The 24,038-nt window shown below is 46.0% G+C and overlaps 1 pseudogene; it reads right to left on the bottom strand.

Annotated features, from left to right (window-relative positions):
* Positions 1 to 5,434: 5,434 nt before the first annotated feature.
* On the bottom strand, positions 5,435 to 22,048 carry LOC144824289 (uncharacterized; annotated as a pseudogene).
* Between the last annotated feature and the right edge of the window lie 1,990 nt (positions 22,049 to 24,038).

The raw sequence follows: 24,038 nt of genomic DNA, 5'->3' as shown, positions 1-24,038 counted from the left end.
CGAGAGGGACGTGTATCAATATCTTGATATCTATCAGGTTTTCTCGGATTATCCCTATTTCTAAGGTTGTATCTTTTCTCAGAGGGCTCCCTCTGGGGAGACTTGTTTCCTCGGTCTGGAGATCTTTCTCTCCATTGAGGAGACCTTCCTCTGGACTGGAATCGTTTTTCTCTGGGAGTGGAATGTTTATTACCATCCCAACTCTTTTTCGGAGTGTTTAGATTATTTTTAATAAACGTTTTTTCAGGATTTTCAGTTAGTTGGGGTTTTACTGGTTTCCCACCCAAACTGTCTCTACCTAGTTCTTCATAGGATTTTTCTATGATTCTGGCAAGTTCAAATTGTTGTTCTGCTATATCTGTTTCTTTCAATTTCTGGAGGTAAGTTATATCCTCCATTGCCAATTGAACTAACTCTCTATATGCCTTTGTTAATTCTTTTATTTTAACTAAGAGTTCTTTGTTTGACATTTTATCAATGTCTGGATGTGGTGTGTAGCTGGCTAGAACCGGCCACGTTGCTCCTGGTCTACCTAGTGGACCGAGCCTGGTGATGTGATTTTTATGTTTTAGGGCGCCTTTAAACCAGAGCAGGTGCTCTTGGTAATTTAATGGGATTTCAACCTCCTCGAAAGGAGTGTATTCATCCGGAGGTTCCTCTATTTTGTAATAGTGGAAGTCGGGTGTCACAGCATTTGCTGCTGGAAAATGTATCCATGAATAGAATACCTCTGTCTGCCGATATTCATGGGCCTCTACCACGAATATGACTGTACCACCTCGCGATGTCAGTCCATTTTCTATAAGTTTAATAGTTATAGTTCTTCTTATGTTGACCGGAATGAATATAGCATTCGGGTCATTTTCTTGGAGACTTATGTCATCCGCTAGGAGTTGAGCTGCTATTCTAGCTCTCTCCGCTTCATCGTCACTTTCTACCATTTTACTGACAGAAAGTTTTGTTGCAGATCAAGTTTCAAGGAAACAAAGATTAGGTGCACAATATTTTGGAACACTGTATCCTTCAACGTTGACTAAACCAAAAACTATACATAGGAATCTCTTCCTACTAAGTTCCGGCGGATTTTAACCTTTTACCCACTCCAGACGTCTTTTGGAGTATTTACGGGAAAAAGGGTTCTGTGTGAAAAAGCACGACTGAGTTACTCTAGTGTCTTGCGTTAGATTATCGCCTTACCAAACGTTGGGCGCCATGTAGTGTAGTTCCTATATTCCCAATAGGCTCTGCGCATTGGAATAATATAAACAGCAGTGTAGACGTAGGACTGAGGTCGACTAAGTCTCTACTGACTATATTAGACTTAATTAATTTTGCCAGCTAGCTCAGATGTCACTAGAAACTTTCTCGAGTAAATAAGGAGGAGTTTAACTTCCCTGGATAGACAAGAAGGGATTAGCTTCTGACAACCATAAACATGACAACTTTTCTCCCTCAGAATAAGAGTGTATCTCTAGAGTCGTGTGAAAACAATAGACAGCTATTTTACTCAGTCAATCGTGCATACTTAGTTTCACCAGAGTGCAGAGAAATAGAGAGACGGGCGTTTTCAATAAAAAGGTGTTATTTATTGAGCAGTCTTCTTTCTCATGCAAGATAAATGAATTGCCACAATTGCAATACTTCTCATAAAGTAAAGTGCGTACAGTAAAAGGAGTATTATAAAATAATACTGTAAAAGCATTGATATGGTTTTTTAGCCATATGATACTTTAAAATGGATAAAATATATACATACATATATACATTGACTAACAAACTCAACTTGTGCTTCTAAATACGCCTACCCCGGTGTACCTGACCTAAGCCTAATACGTGGGAAGGAGTAAGTAAGTTGCAGTTTAGGTTAAGTTGGTTTTGCCAAGAATCTGAGTCAAGAATTCTCTTTAAGGGTTTAGTCAGCTCCGTACCTGGGTAATAGAAAGCAGGAGGTCTGGTATCTCTCTCTCAGGACTCGATATCCCAACAACCCGCAAGGGCGTCTGAGAACACCGGAGCTGGATTTCTCGGCAGGAGAAAAGACAGCGTCTCTCTCAGTGCGTCAAAAGGGAGGGGCGGCGTCCGTGGGCTCTCGCATCAGCTGGGCTCTCGGGCAAGAAGATAGCTGCTCTGCTCCAAACCACTGTGTGTTTGCTTTAGGCAACATTGGTATATTTATACCTGAAAGGTGCCGGGTTTGACGTAAGGTTGGACATAAGACGTCAATAAAGATGTCACTAAGAACTGGCCGTTCTTACAGTGCTCACAGGAGTTCTATGACAAATCAAAACAAAAGCATGGGGAATTCCCAGGTTGCTGGAGGTTTGGTTTGTTTAGAGAACTCGTTGTACTTTCTAGGAGTCTGGGGAAGTAGCCTTGCTTAATTTGGACTGCATGGGCTACGACTAAATATGGATATGATTCTTATGCCTTTATAAGGATATTATTTATTATAACCACATAAGGGCATAAATCAGGAATATCGAATTAGGGTCCCAGATAGAAATACAACCATGTTATTGCATGGCATGGACTGTAAATATAAAGGTGATCAAGGAGTACTCTGTATGTGCGGTCCCTTGGCCTCTTTCAATATCTCCATACAGTCCTGAGGGAGAATCAAATTTCCGGAGATATCTATGTGACCAATGTCTCAACCGAGACTGTGTTCTTAGTTGTTGATGTTACACAGGGCGCATGGGCTGAGGAGACACGGGCCCAGGCTGAGGTGGAGGAGGATACGTTAGAGCAGTAGCCGGCGGAGGAGAACTCTGTGGCGGCAATGGTATTCCTGGTGGGATGTTGTGTCCCATACTTATACTAAGATATACTAAGATATACTTAGATATATAAGATATACTTATACTATATACTTAAATATAGTATATACTTATACTATATACTTAGATATATAAGATATACTTATACTAAGATAGTACTTATACTAAGATACTTATACTAAGATAGGGGGTTAGACATACTCTTTGGACCCACCCTTGGGAGGGTCTGGAGAGAGGGATGGTCACACCCCATTTCCGGTTTGAAGTGGGGTATGCACAGGGACACCATGTGTGCCCCCAGCACTGTCTGTAAAGTGTTCTCAGAATGCCCCCAGAACTGTCTGTAAAGTGTTCTCAGAATGCACACACCCAGCCCCAATACACTATAGTCTGTCTAGGAGGTGATTACACAAGCCTGTGACAGGAAATCTATTGTCCAGGCCTGCCCTGCCGGACTTTTAAAAACGTCTGAAGTTTTTGGTTGCAGACACCGCAGAACTCTTCAACAGAATCTAAATGTAAAATATGTACATTAGCACATCTTAACTGCTATCGTAAAAAGTGTAAACTTAATTTGGGCAATTTGGTACATGTTTCTAAGTGTATTCCGATCCAGTACATAGGACTATTACCGGTTAGGTCAGTGTGTACATGTCTTCTCCCCCACTCGAAGGGTGGAATTCTACCCCCGCCACCAGCACTGATGAGGGGGGGGGGGTAGCATTCCCAAGTGTTTGACAACAAACATGACCATGTTTCCATGTAGCCATTCTAAAGTTCGCATTAAACCGCGGTTATGGTCTGGCTGCATCACAGAACAGCCTCAGAGTAGGGATTCCGAAACACTTTTTTTGCTTTCTCCTTTTTGTTTTGTCAATAGATGGGAGTTTGTTCTACAATGGTAAAGAAAAGAACACAAAAGTTGTCATTGGTGCTGAAGCTGCATTGCTGCAGTAGTGAGAGCACCTGTTGGAGTGTGACCATGTGATAGTGGTGCGACTGTATTATAGATTCTGCTGTCTGAGGTCTACGTTAGTGAGAGTGGAATGACGTCTACCTCTTACTCTACAATTGTAGAATAACCTGTGGATGAGGTTGTTGCCCTTGAAAGAGGAGAAGGAATTCAAGCAAGGTTTCAACACCTTAGCCAAAAAGTTGCTCGATTTATTTCAAAGAGCTGGTTAAGTATGAAGGTTAGACGAACTATGGCCCACCTCTAAATGGCTTGTGCAAGGCGTGACAGCTGAAGGGAGTGTGTCCCATCCTTGTTTCATTAGCAGTGTTTGTAGAACGGAGTGAATAAAGGGCTGCAATTTTGAATGTAAAATCCTCCCAAAATGTACAACTTATTAAAATATCTGGTTCTGGCTGTTGACTTGTGTAAGAATCTGCAAACTGGGGTATTATCTGGGCCATTATCAGTGTCGGCATCTATTCTTGGAATGTTGAGCTGTTGATTCACATGTGCCCTTCTGCCTCCCCCGATACCTGTGGTTGTTTTATGTTAGTATTTAATTACCGTACGCATGGACAACTCTATATTACACTTACTTACTCCATTATTAACCCCTTGTGGGAATAGAATCTAACAATGGAGTTGATGCCCAAGCGGACTAACTAAAAAAGGAGGAGTCATCTTACTCGCGACTTGAAAGACTTCTTCAAAGAAATACAACTTATGATAATCCGGACACTAGATGGCAGGAGTATGCAGAGCATGTAAATCTACAGCTGACATGCGAACACATCTTTACCAAGGAAAGTAACTTTTTCAATAAATACATTTGGTACATTTGAAAACGGCATTAGGTAACCAGGATGTTGCATTTGTTTCAATACATTCGATGTGGATCCATTGGCAGCATTCTTCACATAGTGCCTGTTGGGAAGATAGTGAAAATAAATGTGTTATTCTCTTCGGATTGTATACAGGTCAATAGGTTTTTGATGTGCTAACTTAAATATGTTTACATAGTATGCGAAAAAAACTTTTGGAAAATGCCCTGCCTTGAAATGGTCAACCGGTGCCAGTATTCTTCTGTAACATTGTAAATGCATACTTGTTCCACTTTTCACACTGTCCCCAGTCAGTGGCAAAGTGGTAACGAGACCATTACTAGGAAGGGTGCGTAGTCAGCGAGCCAACACTCAGAAAATCCCCTTTCGAATCCCTCAGTTATCCTGGGATCCACCCTGCATCAGACCCATCAGCACAAGTGTGAAGTTGAGATTTATTGCCGCCACAAACCCCTTACGTACTTATATCAGTTATTTTTTACTTCGTCAACTAGTCATATTGAGGGTATTTACCATAAAGTTTTCCGTAAAAAATTCTGAAGTTTTTTGGTTGCAGATACCGCAGAACTTTTGAACAGACTCTAAATGTAAAATAGATGTACATCTTAACTGCAATGGTAAAAATTGTAAACTTAATTTGAAATATTTGGTACATGTTTCCAAGTTTATTCTGATCCAGTACATAGGACAGTCACAACTGTTCAAAACAAGGCAAGACAACGAACAGACTTTAAAATTCACAAACATAATTGACATATCTTACTATATTTAATACTATGTTCAAAATTTATGCTGTGCCTTTTTATAAAAATTTTCGAACACAAAAAAAAATACCAAATAATCCAAACTTTCTGACAACACTAGGGTATGACACATTTTCTATCATGAAATGTTAAACTCAAACCTGATGACTCCATTAAGTCCATTGCAATTTTGAATCTATACTCCTCCAGAAATGTTTCATTTATTAAAATCTCTGAAACTGGATGCTGACTTATGTAAGAATCTGCAAACTGAAAACAGAGTTAAGAATGTATATGTTATGCAAATGACCAAGCTGAACTTGAATGGACATAAAAACAGTTGTTCTCAATATGATTCGGGTTGGAAAGCCATCATCAGAGGTCTTGGACAAACCGTGTTAGGACCATACTAGTGGTCACAGAAAAAAATCACAGGCGAATATCAATATGCTTCCGACGGGCACTATGGCCTCATTTGGTTGGCATTCACAAGTGTAATCCCTAAAAGCCCTCTTTACTATTTGCAACTATTCCAAAGAAGTAAGCTATTAATGAACATAAAGTAATGAATCTTCAACAAATTTAGGTTTATAATACCATAATGGACGTATCATTACCAGCATGCAAAAAACACCACAATTAGAGTTGTCCTGTTGCTTCTGGTTAGATTCTACCACTAACTGCCATAGCTCATAGTCGGGATGCTTCAGTGCCTGCAGGAAAGCCCTTTAGAGACATACGAATGGTTATGCTAAATATTTCTGTTTGTCTATGAGAACAAAACAATAAATATTTCAGTTTTGTCCGTAATAATGATCAATTTCAAAAAGAAAACTCATATTGACATTTTTATATTTATGCAATATAAAAAGTACTAAATAATTAATGGAAACTTTTTTAGGGAAAGGGTACCTCCAATTTCGCAAAAGTCTTGGTAGGTCCGAAGTTTGTCAATCAGTGAATCATAAACTATTATTGTCTTTGAAAAAGGTTTCAATATCTGAAAAAGTCATATAAAAGAAATTAGATTTTTATTTTTGAGATTTTATTTATTTATTTATTTATTTATTTCCAAGACCTTTATTGCACAGTTTAAAGTGACACAGCATAGAGCCTACAACCCCGAGGGCCGGCTGCGGTACATACAGGCACTTAGTAAGATTCCCTGAGCAACACAGCCATGCAGCCGACATCTCGGAGGTTCGGCGGCGTGGTAGCTAGGTGTGCACAGAATAGTCAAAACCGTGTACCGGATAGTCCAGAGGTCTATGGTATTTTCATTGTAAACAAACATAACAAATCGAAACAGAGGAAACATGTATATGAGCCATTGCAGTCAGCATTCATCGCCACAGAGCATGCACGGCACGGTAGCAACCATTTCCAAACTCACCGAGGGATGACCTGCCTGGTCATAGCCATATCTGTCGTCCGGGAGGTACATAAATCGCCCCTATAGGTATTCCATCGCCCCCACTTCTTATCCCAGACTCCGGGACAACCCCTAGTTTTGTAAACGGATTTTTCTGACAACATGCACACATCCATTGAAGCCACCCACCAAATCAGGAGTGGCTTGCGTGGTGAACCCCACTGCATGGCTATCTCACGCTTTATGAGAAGGAAGCTGAGGTTCACCCAGCGCTGTTCTATCGCTGTTAGGTCAGTGGGGTCCTATATAGTAAGAAGCGCGCATTTGGGAGACAGAGGGACCGGTTTCTTGAGGGCATCAGTCATTTTCAGGACAGCGCGGTTCCAAAGGTCTTGGACTGCCGGGCATTCCCACAAGATATGATAGAAAGTGCCCGTAGAGGCACATTGACGGAGGCAAAGGTCAGATGGACGTCGGCCTATTTTGGCTAAGAGGGGACCCGACATGTAAGTCCTGTGTAATATTTTCAATTGTATCAAGCGGAATCTATGATTAATGGCCTACTCTCGTGGGGACATCAATGCCGACTGCCAGTCCGCGTCCTCCATATTGCCAATGTCAGTCTGCCACTTGGCCCAGGGGAGGTGAAAAGAATTTGGCATGTTGGTGCACAATTTATGGTACGTGTGAGAGATCACCTTAGCTTGAAGGGGTTTGGACAAGAGTCTATCCTCGAGGGGTGAGGACTGTGGTAGGGAGGCGAGGTCTGGGATGTTGGAGAGTATGGCGTGTTTAATTTGGAGGTAGCGGAAGGTCTCAGAAGTCGCCAGGTGGTATGTGTTTTGGAGGTCTTTGAACATCAGTAGTGTGCCCTTGTGGAGTAAGTCGCCAATAGTGGATATGCCTATTGTGTCCCATTTATCAAAGCCACTACAATGACAAAGGGTGCCTAGTCTGTATGAGGTCCAGAGTGGGGTGGATAGCGTGAAGGTGTCAGCCCATCCGAGACGCTTGTTTGCGCGGTGCCATATGGATAGCGTGTGGGACATTTGGCCTATATAACGAGCACAGGAGTGTTTGCCGTATAGAGCTTCGAGGTAACCGCCACAGCTTGTCTGGTATTTTTCCAAGTGGAAGGCAGGGTTTGTAGGTGTGCTGTAGATCCATGAATTGGTGGCGACCAATTGGGTTGCCCAATAGTAGAGACGGATGTTAGGGAGGGCGATACCCCCATCATACCATCCTTGCGTGAGAGAGATGAGGGCAATGCGGGGGGAGCCGCCATCCCACAGAAGGAGGCGGAGGTCGCCTTCGATCAAATTAAAGTAGGAGTCTGGTGTCGGAAATGGACAGTTTTGTAGAGCATAGAGGAACCGAGGGAGCGCAAGCATTTTAAATAGGGCGGCTCTGCCAGGGAGAGAAAGGGGAAGCGACCTCCAATGTGAGATGTCTGTATGGAGTTTATGGAGTGGGCCTTTAAGGTTGCGGTCATGGAACAGGTGGGGGTCCGGGGTGACAAAACTCCCCAAATATTTAAAACCATCGTGGGCAATTTCGACTGAGTAGCCTCTCGGGAGAGGGGGGGGGTGGACCATGGAGAACATATAGCACTGATTTCGACCAGTTAATGGAGAAGCCCGAGTATTTGCCAAAATTAGTAATCACATGTAGCAGACTGTTAAGGGAGGACCTGGGGGAGGAGAGATATACTAGAACGTCGTCTGCGTATAGCGAAATCTTATCGACTATGTCAGCACTCCATCGGAGGCCTCGGATAGAATTATCGGTTCTAATCCAGTGAGCTAGGGGTTCCAGCGTGAGGGTGAACAGCAAAGGGGATAGCGGGCACCCCTGCCTTGTACCTCTGTGAAGGGGAAAGCGCCTGGATTTATGACCGTTGACATAGACCTGCCCCCAGAGATCAGTGTAGAGTAGCCAAACCCACCGTATAAATTTAGGGCCAAAACCAAAACGAGGGAGTACTTCAAAGAGGTAGGACCATTCGATAGAATCGAAGGCAAGTGTTGCGTCTAGGGAAAGGATAACTGCGTCTTCCCGGAGGTGTGGTATCCTACTCATGACATTATGGACACGGCGGAGATTGAGCGCAGTGTTGCGACCTGGGAGGAAGCCCGACTGATCTTCGTGTACCAGGGCGGGGAGAACGGTCATGATTCTAGTGGCTAGGAGCTTGGCAAGGACCTTTACTTCAGCGTTAATGAGAGAGATAGGTCGGTAAGAGCTGCAGTCAGCAGCCGGCTTATTAGGCTTACGGATAACCACGATCGAGGCCAATCTCTGGTCTTGCGGCAAGCAGCCTACGCCGCAGCTGTCCTTGAACATCGCTTTGTGATGCGGAAGGATTTCGCTAGCCATGCCCTTACGGAACTCAATAGGGACGCCATTGGGGCCCATTGCCTTGCCGGAGTTAACAGAGAATAAGGCATTTCGAACTTCCTCCGTTGTGAGGTCAGCCTCGAGCTCCTGCACCTCGGACTCAGAGAGAGTGGGGAGGCTCATTTCGGCTAAGAGTAATTTGGATTCCTCCTCACCATAGTGGGCTCTGGCGGTATAGACCCCCTCCTAGTGGGTGGCAAAAGCCTCTGCTATATCGCTCGGGTCCGTGACAGTAGAGCGGTCTGGAAGGGTTAATTCCGGGATCCAACGGGAGCCTTGCTCTCGTTTCTCAAGCCAGGCGATCATCTTACCCGCTCTGTCCCCCAGCTCATAAACCCGGTGGCGGGTTTTGAGGAGGTTGGCTTGCGCTTTTTCAAGGGCCAGTGCCCTATACTCTATTTGTTTCGCTTGCAGGCGGGCCGATATCTCGTCTGTGGGGTGCGCGTTGTGGAGGGATTCCAGGTTAAGCAAGTCTGCTTCTATATGTAACAATTGTTCAATTTGTTACGGAGGTAACCGGTCTTAAGGGCTAGCGCTGAACCTTTGATTACTGCTTTGTATGCCTGCCATATTGTTGTGGCCGAAGGTACAGACCCCACATTTTCGGCGAAGTAGTACTCGGTGTGTGCAAGCAGGCTATCGTGTATGTCAGGGATTTTTAAGAGCCAGGGCGCGATTATAATGGGACCGCGCACCCTCGGGCGGTGATGTGTGAATTGTATCGTGAGGGGGGAGTGGTCGGAGATCCCTCTGGGGAGCCCCTCCAGATGGCGGAAGAATTGTAAATCAGTAGTGGGTGAGAATAAGTAGTCTATACGAGAGCTGCTATTGTGAGCGTTGGAGTAGTGCGTATAGTAGGACGTGTGAGGGTGAGAGCGGCGCCACAGGTCCTCGAGCCCCATCAAGTGTGCAAAGTTAGATAGGTCTGAACAGGACTTGTGTGAGGGACGGTGGGGGTGTCTGTCTACGGCATCGTCCATTGTCATATTGAAATCCCCCCCAATGAGCAGGGGTCCCTGTGGAAGATCGAGCATTAGGTGTTGTATGGTCTGGAGTGCAGCCGTGCCCAGGGCTGGAGGGATGCAGACTGAAACAATATTCAGTGGTTTGCCTTCCCAGGTGGCCTCTATCGCTGCATACCGACCGAGGGGATCAGCCCGCGTTTTTGTGCATGTCAGGGCCACACTCTTGTGCACCAGAATACCGGTGCCCCTAGATCCGGAGGTGAAACCGGCATGCACAAGCAATTTATAGCCGCCTCGGTTCAGCGCACAGCACACATTACCCATGAGATGCATCTCTTGGAGGAGGACCAGGTCTGGAGAGCAGCGTTTAAGATATTGCATTACCACCCCCCTTTTTATCTTATTGCCAAGACCATTAACGTTCCACGTCATAATGGTCAGGGACGTTATCGAAGAGGGTATCATGGTGGTCTAAACAAGTGAGAATGTGCACGGATGGACGGTGTGTGGTGGATAGGATATCGACCAGAGACAGGAGTTCCAGGGGAGTGGGTCACCCTAGAGTCTGGTAGGGGCCCAGCAAGGCCGAAGTGTGAGTAATAGGTAGACCGTGATGGTGTAAGGTAGCATAGAAGCGGGTCCAACGGCAAAAAGTCGCCGGTAGTAGCATGTGGGGTCGCGGCGCGCTGCTCGTCGCGCTCTACGATCCAGAATCCTCTGCAATGAATAAGCAAGAACAGAGACCATAATAGTCTCGACTTCAACTTCCCAACATTTCCCATCCCTCCCAGTCCCTCCCGCCCTGCTGTCACCCCCCCCAACAACCCCCCACCCTGCGTCCTTGCCCGCGGACTTAGAACTATCCACTCCCCAACTAGGCAGAGTGCCTGTCGCCCCCCCCCCGAACATTAGAGAGGAGTGTGGAGAGCCAAGGGTGCCCTCATCGGCCAATAGTAGGATGAAGTTATCTAGTGCAAGTAAACAACTAACATAAACAAAAGCATTCACATGGTAGAAGTCATTGATAAGTTTTAGACGGGAGCTGGTCCAGTGCCCGGGGTCTCATGGTGACTAGTGTGAGCGGAGGGACCACACCAGAGAGCGCCGCTCAGTCTATCATTGAGGAATCAGCAAACCACTTGATAGGGGGAAGCAATATATAGAACCAGTTCCGATGACTGCAGGCTTACCGACCAGTACTCCACAGCACCTGTGAAACGACCCCCGGGGCCAAGTGCCCTCCCTCATTGTGGGCTCCGAGAGGGTGACCCTCTCACAAGCAGGAGGAGTTCAACAGCGATATGACTAGGTCGAGCAACAACAACGGGTATGGGGACCCAGTGGAGGAAAAACCACAAAGGATACATAGAAGTCGGAACGTGGATGAGGTAGGAAGTGGATTGTGCTTCAGGCCAGTGAGATTCTGAGGAAGATGGTCTGATGTACACTGTCAGTCTGATAGCGGAGTCAGACCGCCATAGTGGAGAGCATAGCAGCTCGTAGAGGAGCGGCTGAACTGTTCAATCCAATTTGGGTTGTTCGGCGTTACCCTTCCTGCACAGTGTCCACGAACAGGTCTTGACTTTCCGGCGGCGCCTCCTCGTTGGAGCGATCAGAGGACCCCCTGTGTCGGTGATGAGTGGAGTTCGATTGTCTCCATCCCTCGAGCCAGTCCCAGACATCAGCAGGAGATTAGAAAAACCAGGTCTTACCCTCCGCTGCAACGCGGAGTTTCGCGGGGAATAACATAGCGTACTTGATGGATTGTGCCCGGAGTGCCTTCTTCACCTCGAGGAAGCTGCGCCGTCGGGCCTGCACCTTCACGGTGAAATCTGGAAAGATCATGATGTGTGCATTGTCTATTCGCAAAGGTGGTCCCGCACGTGCTGTTTGGAGGATGACATCTCGGTCTCGGAAGTTGAAGACACGGGCCGCCACGATGGGGCGGGGAGGAGCGCCCGGCTTCGGCTGGCCCCCAGGAACTCTGTGGGCCCGTTCTATGGAGAAATAGTTGGAAAGGTTCTTCGGTTGGAGGTGTTGGAGGATCAATTTCTCCACAAAGAGGTCTGTGGCCGGCTCCTCAAGGCGCTCGGGAACACCAAGGATGCGGAGGTTATTGCATCGGGCGCGTCCCTCATAGTCATCCAGGAGCACCTCCATCTGGCGTTGCTGTTTCTGCAGATGGGCCACCTGTTGCTGTAGTGTGGAGGTGTCATCGACGAGAGCAAGAGTTTTAACCTCAATGTCTTTCACCTTGGAGTCCATGTTTCGAAGGTCGGCACGTAGCAGCGTCACCTCCAAGTTCACTGAATCAATCCGGGTTTCGAGTGAAGAGCGGACCCCTGCGATTGCCTCCATAACGTCGTCCAATGTAGGGGAAGACTTCCCTTGCGGATGGGGGGTTGTCGGCTTGAGGGTGGCATCTGGAGGCACATCTTTGGGGTCCCCCCTGGAGCCCCACGACAGTTTATTGATTTGCCTTTGGTTGGGGGGTCGAGTACCTTTGTTGGAGGCCATCGTTGTTGCGGTCCCAGCTGGAGGATGTGGCGAGGGAGGCATGGGGGCAATCCTGATGGAATAGAGGAGGGTGGGGGGGGGGAGGAGGAGCCCCTCACTGAGAAACTTGGGGGAGGCGAAGGAGCGTGGTCTGCGCTCGCAAAGCTGTGGTCGAGGAGGGGGTCGCAGCTTCCAAGGTCCGACTGGCAGTGCCCCGTGGAGCAAGATGTTGGTGAGGAGTAGGGAATCAGGAGGACCCCCCACCACAGAGGCGACAGGCTGAGCGTGGGCCAGCAGCAGGCGTCCAGTCAGGTCAATCACGGGGGCCGCCTCGGAGCTTCCAGTAGTCTGTCCAGCCGATCGTTGAAGCCATGGTATGCAGGAGTCGAGGGGGTGGGGAGGAAGGGTAGCGTCTCACCAGGCCTCAGGAAGTCCACTTACGGCGTCACGGCTGGCCCCCCCGGTGCAGCAACTCGTCCCCGTCGGGATCCTCCGGGTCTGGGCCAGAGGTAGGCCGTCAGTTGTGGAGCGAGACCGGGTGCCTCGGCGTGGGGCAAGTCCAAAGAAATCAGAGCCAGGAGTATGTTCTTGTTGCCGGCACTAGGCCCAAGCCGGGGACTCGCCTAGACGTTGGAGCCGGGCGGGTGGGGGAGGCCGATACGGGTCGTCCCTCACATCACCCGCGGGAGCCAGTGGCCCGAAACTGGGCTGGAGCTGCTGGGAATCACTTCTGTGACACTCGACCAGGTTATTAGGAGGCGCCGGAGATAAGGCGCGGGCCGGAGCCGCTCTGTAGTGGGCACTCGGGCACTGCTTAAGCGGCGGCCGCCATCCTGGGCCGATGGGCTCCGGCCGTCGAGACCCGTTCACGGCGATGCCGGCTGGTCAGGAGGCTCCAGAGGTCAGCCGGGGGCCACAGAAGGAGTGCAGACAGATGGTTGATCGACCCCGGGCCAGGCAACAGCACTAGCGGAGGTTTGGAGGTCGTTTGGCCGTATGGGCTGAGGAGCCGCCTCAGAGCACGACCATTCTCCTCGGCAGCTAGCCACGCCCCCTCTATTATTGAGATTTTAAATGTTATGCTAGAGATGTCTGCTCTTGATGCATTGAAAAACAAAATCATTTAAAAAAATGACTGTTAAAATTGATTTTTAAAAAATGTCGGCGCTTCAAACTATTACAACCAGTCATATCTTTCATCAATAACTTTAAAAACGGACTGATAAATGTTGAAAAAACTTGCACTTACCAAAAATATCCAATGAACACCAGTATTTGTCGGGCAAAAAACAGTTTCCATTTTCTCATACGGTACCTGTAGAGTAGGATTAGTTACTTACCTGTAATCCTAGTTCTCTTCCAGGGGTATCCTCATCAAAGTCATAAGCATTAGAATATTCCCGCCCATGCACGGGACCCCGGAAAGAATATATTATATGTGCCCCACATATATATAGACATATATATATAAATAAAAATAAGCAATTGCAGCCAAATAAAACAATAGAGCTGGAATATGCCGTGAAGAATTTCCACAATACAGTGTATTTTGCATTAGAAACATGAGAAACAACACCAATGCTTGTTTAGAAACTGTTTTAATGCTTAGAAAACAGTAGAAATTCTCATAACACACTGTAAGCATATACAGCTCCCAGGCTGCATTGCAAAATCCCAGTCTAAAAAGACTGAAAAGCTAACCTGTAGCTGAATGTACTAAAACTGACGCTGTGCCTTTAAGGCACCTCAGCCCCTAGCTTCCCATCATGCCTCAGGGGTTACAGTTAGGTCAGTTGTTCTTTTCGGAGACTGAAAACCAAACCATGGTAAAAACTGGTTAAAAACCATCTCCTATGTAATAAACAAAGTCCTTTGCCCGGGGAGGCGGGAGGGTTGCTTATGACTTTGATGAGGATACCCCTGGAAGAGAACTAGGATTACAGGTAAGTAACTAATCCTTCTCTTCCAGGGGATCCTCATCAATAGTCATAAGCATTAGAATAGAGTAGCGAGCCTCACCTCATCCCTGCGGGCAAAGGAATCAACAGATAACATTCATATCCGTAGGCCCAAAAATAGGCCTTATTCTACCCAAATAGGTTTCTCAAGGAGGCTTGCCCTACTTGAGAATCCGCTCTGGAATCAGACTCTAGGCAATAATGCCTTGTAAAGGTATGGACTGATTTCCATGTCGCAGCCTTGCATATTTCAGACATAGGAATGTCATGCAAAAAAGCTATTGTGGCTGCTTTCCCTCTAGTGGAATGAGCTTTGGGTGATTGCAACAAAGGTTTGCCAGCCAGCTGGTATGCTAGTTTGATACAAGAGACAATCCATCTGGAGATGGATCTTTTGGCTGCTGCAAACCCGGTCCTCATAGCACCATAATTGACAAAGAGTTGGTCTGTCTTTCTGGTATCCTTAGTTTTTTCTAGGTAAAACTTTAGCACCCGTTTAAGATCTAACGAGTGCAACAACCTCTCAGCTGGGGTCGATGGGTTAGGAAAGAACGAAGGACGGGTAATCGTTTGATTTATATGAAAATCCGATACCACCTTTGGAAGAAAAGATGGGTGAGCCCTCATTACTACTCTGTTGTGGTGAAACACAGTGTAAGGTTCCTTGGTGCAGATTGCTTGTATCTCGCTAACCCTGCGCGCAGAGGTTATTGCCACCAAGAAGGCCGCCTTCCAAGTGAGATGCTGCAAGGAGGCCTTGTGTATAGGCTCAAACGGTGTAGACATCAGCCTGGAGAGAACCAGGTTCAACTCCCAGGGAGGAGAAGGATTTCTCACAGGGGGATAGACCTTCTTTAATCCCTGAAGGAAATCTTTCACCACTGGGACTTGAAAAAATGATGTTTGTGCAGGTGATTTTCTGTACGCTACTATGGCGGATAGATGAACCCTAATAGAAGCGTATTTCAACCCTGATGTCGCTAAGTATAGGAGGTATGGAAGAACTACCTCTTCTTGTCCTTTGGTGGGATCAAAGCCATGGTCCTTACACCAAATGAAAAATCGTTTCCACTTGAACGCATAAGACGCCCTTGTGGAAGGTCTCTTTGCCTCTCTTAAAATATTCATACATTCCGGAGGCAGATTTAAGTGTCCATATTGCAAGACCTCAGGAGCCATGCAGTCAGGTTCAGCGACAGGAGGTTGGGATGCAGGATCCTCCCGTTCATCTTGCTCAGCAGGTCTGGCCTGCACGGAAGACGTCTGTGTGGACACAGCGACAGATGTAACAGGTCTGGATACCACCATTGTCGCGGCCAATCCGGAGCAATTAGGATCATGTCCATGCTCGATCTGATGAGCTTGGCCACCACCTTCGGAATCAGTGCCAGAGGGGGAAAAGCATAAGCGAACATTTCTGTCCACTCCAGCAGGAGAGCGTTCCCTTGCGTCCCTGGCCGGTGGAACCTGGACGCGAAGGCGTGGCATTTGGCGTTTTCGTCGTCCGCAAATAAGTCTATGTCTGGACGACCCCAGCAACGGAAGAGTTCTTCGACTACTTCGTCGTGTAGCACCCAGTCTGGCTGATCTTCGAAGTGCCTGCTGAGTGCGTCCGCTTTTGCGTTTAGCACGCCTGGAAGGTGCACTGCCACCACCGACAGTCCCCGAGCCAGAAGCCAGTGCCAGATTGTCTGGGCCTCCAGAGACAGAGGGCGAGATCGAGTTCCTCCCTGCTTGTTCAGATAGAACATAGTTGTAGTGTTGTCCGTCTGAACCAGGATTTTGTCCGTTGATATTGCTGGAAAGAACGCTTTGAGCGCCAGATGAACTGCTCGAAGCTCCAGCATGTTGATGTGGTATGTCTGAAGGTTGGTCGACCAGCGACCCTGAATCTGAAGATGACCCATGTGAGCACCCCAGCCTTCTAGAGATGCGTCCGTTACCACAGACAGCGAAGGAAGAGGTTGCTGAAAAGGGACTCCCTGCAGGACATTCCGAGGGCGAGTCCACCACTTTATTGAGGTCAGTGCTTCTTGAGACAGGATGATTCGATCCTCCCAATCTCCAGTCGCTTGGTCCCACTGATCCTCCACAGACTCTTGTAGAGGTCGCATCCTCAACCTGGCGTTCGGTATTAGGAAGATGCAGGACGCCATGGAGCCCAAAAGAGACGCTACTTCTCGCACCTTTGGACGAGGAAACTGAAGTAACTTTTTGCATTTTTGCCCCATGGAAGACAGTCTCTCCTGCGAAGGAAACGCTCTTCCTAACTTTGTGTCTAGAACTGCACCCAGATAGTGGATAGTTTGCGTGGGCTGCAGGACTGATTTCTCTGTGTTCACGTGGAGGCCGAGCCTGTGTAGTTGCTGGAGACACAGGTGACAGTCTTTGGTGGCTTGACGAGGGGACGGACTCTTCAGGAGCCAGTCGTCTAGATATGGGTACACAAAGAGACCTTTTTTGTGTAGACACGCCGCTACCACTGCCATGCACTTGGTGAAGACCCTTGGTGCGGATTTGAGCCCGAAAGGAAGCACTTTGAACTGGTAATGCTTGGTCCCTACCAGGAACCTCAAGTACTTTCGATGACCTGGTGTAATAGGAATGTGGAAGTACGCGTCTTGTAAATCCACCGAACACATCCAATCTCCGATTTGTAGATGAGGACATATTTGGTGGAGTGCCAACATGCGAAACTTCTCTTTGACCACCCCTTTGTTGAGGAGTCGAAGATCCAAAATCGGTCTGAATTTGCCTTCTTGATCTCTTTTGGGGACAAGGAAATATCTTGAGTACACTCCTTTCCCCCTTTGGGAAAAGGGTACCTCTTCGATTGCGTTTTTCTTTAAGAGGACGCTCACTTCCCTTTTGAGGAGCTCTAGTTGGTACGAGCGAGACTTTTTTGGAGGAATCGGTTGTGGTTTCTTCCGGAAACGTAGCGCATATCCATTGCGCAGTATATTCAGCACCCACCGATCTTTTGTGATGCTGACCCACTCTGCCAGGTGTTGTGCAGCACTTCCTCCCACTGGAGTGGGTAACGGCGCCAGAGGAAGCCACTGCTCAGGCCTTGCCTCCTCTAGGCGTGGTAGAGGACTGATTATGTCCGCCTCTGCCTCTGCTCGACCTTCCTCCTCTGTATTGCGGCTTTCCTTGTGGCTTGTTTTGAGACCATTGAGGGGTTTGAACCCTCTGTTGGCCTCCCCGGTTCTTGTTGGTCTTGAAGCGTCGTTTGAACGGCGCTTTCTGTTTTTCCAGAGCCACTGCCTTTACTGTGTCTAACTCAGTCTTCATACGGGCCATTTCCTGATCGGCATGCTCCCCGAAGAGTGAAGATCCGGAAAAAGGTAGATTGAGGATGCGCTGCTGGGCATCTGGTTTGAGTCCAGTTAAACGCAGCCAAAAGGATCTCCTCGCACATATCCCATGTGAGTAGTTATGTCCTGCTAGAAGGGCGTTATCCGCTGATGAACTAATCATTTGGTTTGCCACCAAACAGCCCTCCGTCACTGTCTCCTCAAAGTCCTTCTGGTCTTCCTTGGGCAATTTCCCTTTGAATCATTCCATGGAGTCCCATAGGGCTCTATCTTACCTTCCCAGAAGGGCTGATGCACTAGAGACTTTCAGGGATGAAGCTGCTGTGCTGCATACCTTGCGTCCCCAAGAATCTTGCGTCTTGCTGTCTTTGTCAGGAGGAACTGACGAAGAAGGAGCGACTGTGTGATTCTTCCTAGCTGAGGCTACTATAACTGAGTCCGCCGCAGGCTCTCCTTTAACAAAGATAGGATCTGAGTCGGCCGGCCTATATTTCTTTTGGATACGTGCCGGTACTGCCCTGATCGTTGCTGGCGTGAGGAAAACCTCTTTGATTGGGTCCATTATCCCTGGAACCAATGGGAGCAAAGGCCGTGTATATGATTTGTGATGAAGGGTCTCAAAAATCACAGTAGCGGACACCTCTGGAGTAGCCATCTCTATATTAAGTTTGTGAGCACCCCTTTGCAAGACGTCCAGATACGTGTTGACGTCGTCAAGCGGGGAAGCTCTTGATCGAGGACTGTCTGCCAGCGTTGGAGAGTAATCCCCTTTAGAAGATCTAGATGAAGAAGAAGATGAGGATGATGGAGTTCTTCTTCTCCTGTGGTGAGAATTCCCCTTCCTCACTGGTGTCCTAGGTCGTTCCTCCCTTCGAGGAGAACGTCTCGATCTCTCAGTCCGTAACTCCTTTCTCGGTGTTTGAGATCTGGGTTGTTCCCTTGGCGATCGGGAGACCCTGGGGGTATGCGATCTGTCCGCTCTTCTCTCTCGTGAGCGTGATCGATGAATGGCAGGACTCTGTCCATCTACCTCTTCTGCCAGCTGCTGAAGAGGGGACCTGTGGACTGGACTCAAGTACCTTTGTAGTCTCTCCGTTGCTCCAGAATCCTTCCATTTACTCAACGGACCATACCATCTTGGCGAGAGTCTTGCCTGTGTGATGTACCGCCGCTGGGGACTCTTTTGCACCGGACTCCTACTCCTAGAAGAGGACCTCGATGAACCAGAGGCACTTAAGGAGGAATGGAGCGAAGCAGATTGTGTCACTAGGACTGTTGAAGGCACTGAAGGAGATCTCCGTCTCACCGGTGTTGGAGGACGCCTCAAAAGCCTTTCCCTCGACGTCGAACGCCTCTGCGGAGTCGACGGAGTGATCACCTTCGACGTTGAATGCTTCGACGTTGACCTGTGGCCCCTCGACGTCGATCGGCGGTGACGAGCCGACGACGGAGTCTTCTCCCTCGACGTCGAACGGCGTCGTTCTGCCGTCGACGGAGGTCTCGCCGTCGAACGGCGTTGCCCTGCCGTCGACGGAGGTCTCGACGTCGAACGGCGTTGCCCTGCCGTCGACGGAGGTCTCGACGTCGACCGACCTTGGTCTGTCAGCAACGGAGAAGTCAATCGACGTTGTCCTGTCGTCGACGATGCCTTCGACGTTGACCTGACATGCGACGTCGAGCACCGACGTGCCGTCGATGACGATCCCTTCCTCGACGGCGAGCGTCCGAGGGGGTTCCTACTCCTCGACGCCGAGCGCCTCCGTGGAGACGTCGGCGGAGGTGTCACACTTTTAGAAGCCTGTCGACGTTGAGACGACGGTGGGTGTGATCTGTGCCTCGACGCCGATCGTCGCCTGGTTGACGACGGCGGAGGCGATTTAAATCTTGACGCCGATCTTCTCGTCGACGGCGATCTCGTGGCTTCTCTCGACGCCGATCGTCGCCTAGTTGACGACGGCGGATCTTTCTTCGTCGTCGGTGAACTCTTCGACGACGACTCCCTCATCGACACCGGTCCCGACGTCGACGGAGCTTTTTCTCTCGAACTGTCCATCAGATGTCGTTTTTTCAGCGCCGAGCCCGGCGCTGAGGTTGATGGACGCTCTGACTTGCCTTTGGAGGGAGTTCTGGGTCTCTTTGAACTCTTCCTCTCTGTAGATCTTCCTCTCATGGATCTCGGGGCCAGACCAAAGAGCCTGTTCCTCTCTCTGTCTTTAAGAGTCCTGTCAGACAGATTTTTACAATGGGAACAGTCTTTAGGATCATGATCCTCTGGCAAACATAAAATACAGACCTCATGAGAGTCTGTTCTTGCCTTCTTGTGGCCACAAGCAGGGCAATCATCAAATAATGAGGGCATCCTGACAGGAAAACCTCTCAAAAAATCGACTGCTAAGCAGCTATTTACTTGACCCTGATGTTAAAAGTCAAAGTAAATCAAAAAATTGTTCTCTAGAAGATTTTCTGACTGAAAAAGGCAGAAAAGTGTGGAGCTGTGTATCCAGGGTCCTTCCTGAAGGAGCCGGAAAGAACAACTGACCTAACTGTAACCCCTGAGGCATGATGGGAAGCTAGGGGCTGAGGTGCCTTAAAGGCACAGCGTCAGTTTTAGTACATTCAGCTACAGGTTAGCTTTTCAGTCTTTTTAGACTGGGATTTTGCAATGCAGCCTGGGAGCTGTATATGCTTACAGTGTGTTATGAGAATTCCTACTGTTTTCTAAGCATTAAAACAGTTTCTAAACAAGCATTGGTGTTGTTTCTCATGTTTCTAATGCAAAATACACTGTATTGTGGAAATTCTTCACGGCATATTCCAGCTCTATTGTTTTATTTGGCTGCAATTGCTTATTTTTATATATATATATATATATTTATATATATATGTCTATATATATGTGGGGCACATATAATATATTGTTTCCGGGGTCCCGCGCATGGGCGGGAATATTCTAATGCTTATGACTATTGATGAGGATCCCCTGGAAGAGAATAAAAAGTGCTCATGGATAACTTGAAGTGAAATCCAACATTCATACGATTACACTTACAAAAATTCAAAGATGTGAATGTCGATTCAATCAAAATTGGAAGTGGACAAAATTCACTTGGAAGACATGTTACATTTTTAATACTCTTAAAAACGTTACTCTAGGTCTATTTTACACTCCAACATTAATTCAATAAATCACAAATTTGTAATAATCCTCAAAACCAGTAAGAGTGTAAAAGTCAAATAAGAGATATAAATATTTACCCGAAAAACAGATGAACGATAATTGCCCGGGAATATAGAGGACGACACTGTTGCAGAAATTGCTAAACACTAAGGTTAAGATAAAAGGATTTCATTACACACATTGATAAATAATAATTTTTTTGGCTATGTCTGTCTGTGTTATTGATGAAAATATACTTACATTTGTTCTTGACATACATATTTTGCTAAGGTACGCATCGATTACCTATAAAAAAAATGAAAACACATGAGCTTTACTAGAGGAACTACCGTGTACATCCTAAGCCATTAGCCATGCTATACTGAGTTTACATGTTATAGAAACCAACCTCATCAACAATCCATTGGTTTGTTTTCAGTGAACAAAAAAAAGAATCATACAATTTGACGCTCAACACTATTGCTTTCAAGCGTCCTTTCACTGGTTTCTTCCATACATCCAAAACTTTTTTCATGGATTTAGATGGAAGAGATGCTGGAGGTGGAAGAGATGCTGGAGGTGGAAGAGATGCTGGAGGTGGAAGACATGCTGGAGATGGAAGAGATGCTGGAGATGGAAGAGATGCTGGAGATTCATGATTGGCCATGCTTTCTGCAAAAAATGTTTGGAAGGTTTACAAAAAAATCATAAAAAAAACAAAACAGACTACTCAAACATCCTACCACAAACCTTACTCAAACAAACATAGGTATTCATCAATCCCTTTCATAAAATACTGTACTTTACAAAACATATCTTGTGGAGAAACTCTAAGTCACGTTATCTTGCTCAACCTAGTACCTTTTCATCTATTAAGGAGACATTTACACAAGGTAATGGAACATTATTACCATACACATCCAAATTTTGTCCCATTACTTAAAAAAAAGGTACCCTTCAATAGATTACCTTTCACGCTCGACTTATAAGGCCTCAACATGTCGAGATTATAAATTCTACGTAAAGGCATGTTGCTAGCATTGAGTAACTTTACACGTTTTCCTTGCATTTCGGCAATACGGTACGGTCCAGTAAAGTTATGCTCCAAAATGCCTCCTTTCCTCGTTGTTCGCCTGCAATTTTTGCAGAAGCACTAACTCTCCTTCTCTGAAGGTGCACAGCTTATATTTCTTTGAAACTCTCTTTTTATATTTTTCTTTCTGCTTTTCCTGGGCAACCTCAATATTCTGTTTTGTCTGCTTCTGCAACTCTGCTTTTCTAATTTTCTTTTCTGCGATAATGCCTGCATATTCGCTTTCAGTTGGTAGTACAAACTCAAGCTAACAAAGGAAACATACAACTCAATCACTAATTTTTACCATTTAAAAATATATATTCCATAAAAATGAAGAAAACAACTATCATATTTTTAAAGAAATGTTGTGTTATAATAAATGTTATGTTATGCAAAAAACATGAAAATTAGAACAGCGAAAATAGATTTATTGTTTATAAAAAGTTAAAAAGTATCCACCAACTAAATGTATGTATAATTACATAACATAAATTTGCAGATTAAAATATACATTGGAGTAATGACTGAAAACAAAAAACAACATTTTAACAATTCTTTACATTGGAAACAAAATCACAATTTCATACCAGATCATCAGCCATCTCACTAGGAAATCTTGCTTTGTGGGAGTACATAAGTTGAAAGGGGGAAACTTTTGTTGTAGTATGTGGCTTCGATCGTAAAGCGAGCAATGCATGGTCCAAATATAGATCCCAGTCGTTCTGATGCTCATTCACGTACTTAGACAACGTGCTGTAAAATTAAAAAAGATTACCATGTGGCATGATTGTTACTGGCAGTATATTAATTAAGTTTTTTTGCCCTTACAATTGGACTGCAGCGAAAGATGAGCGTCAGACCACATCAGACAAGCTGTCAGATGCGATAAGACCGGCATGAGAGCAACCCTTCCAGTACTTACAAACTTTAAAAAAAGAACAAGTAGCATTACCTTTTAATGCTAGCATTAGTACGCTCATCTAAACCATTTGTCTGTGGATGATAGGCTGCACTTACAGAAAGTTCTATTTCTAAGAGCTTTGATAACTCTGAATTAACCTGAAAAAAAAATATCTATATATTAGATTCAGAAAATTTGGTGAAATATACCTTTCAAATGTGACTGATTAAAAAAAGATACTATATATGTATAAATATATTTGGCAAGCAAAATAGAAAATATCATCCTTGCTTTATCAAAATGTTAGGCCGAGATTGGTCACTCACTTCATTCACAAACTCCCGGGCCTTGATCAGATAGAACCCTTTTTGGACTTCCATGGCGTAAGTACATTTGCAACAGTCTTGAAGCTACCTCGGCTGCAGTATTTGATTTTAGAGGAAATGCCTCAACCCATTTAGAAAAATAATCTGTTGCAGTCAGAATACATTTGTATCCTGTAGGAGTGGTAGGTAAAGGTCCCATCAAATCCACTCCTACAAGTTCCCAAGCTTCTTCCACCTGTTAATATACACAATAATACTGTAAAAAAAAAAAATAATGTTGCAATAAGAATGGATCATTTTATACAAGTATCACACATGTTTAATTCATTTATTAGAATCATACCTAATGAGCTGAAAGATAATAATGCAAAACGTAAGGAATTTAGAACATACTTTGATTGGTTTTAATTCTGAGTAAATCTGGAGGGCTGGTTGTTCCCTTTGGCAAACATCACACTCTTTGATATAAAAATAGAAAATAAAGATATCTCAAGGACAATTTAAAGACATGTCTCCAAATAAACAAATTCAAAATAACGTTTTCACTTTGTATCTCAAGTGCAGACGGAGTACATGCAAAAAGCATACCCTCTGAAGTAACATATCTTTGAAAACAGTGTTTATGTTTATCCACACAATGGCACAATGGATACATCACAGAAACCCTCTCTACATTAAAGAATCTCTCTAAATCTAAATTCTTTAAAAACTTATGAATTATTCAACATTAAAAAGATCATAGGATGGGACAACAGAC

This window comes from Lissotriton helveticus, chromosome 3_1 (genome assembly GCF_964261635.1).
Source record: "Lissotriton helveticus chromosome 3_1, aLisHel1.1, whole genome shotgun sequence".
In the NCBI taxonomy this organism is placed as follows: Eukaryota; Metazoa; Chordata; class Amphibia; order Caudata; family Salamandridae; genus Lissotriton; species Lissotriton helveticus.
This window is presented reverse-complemented; position numbering and strand designations above follow the sequence as displayed.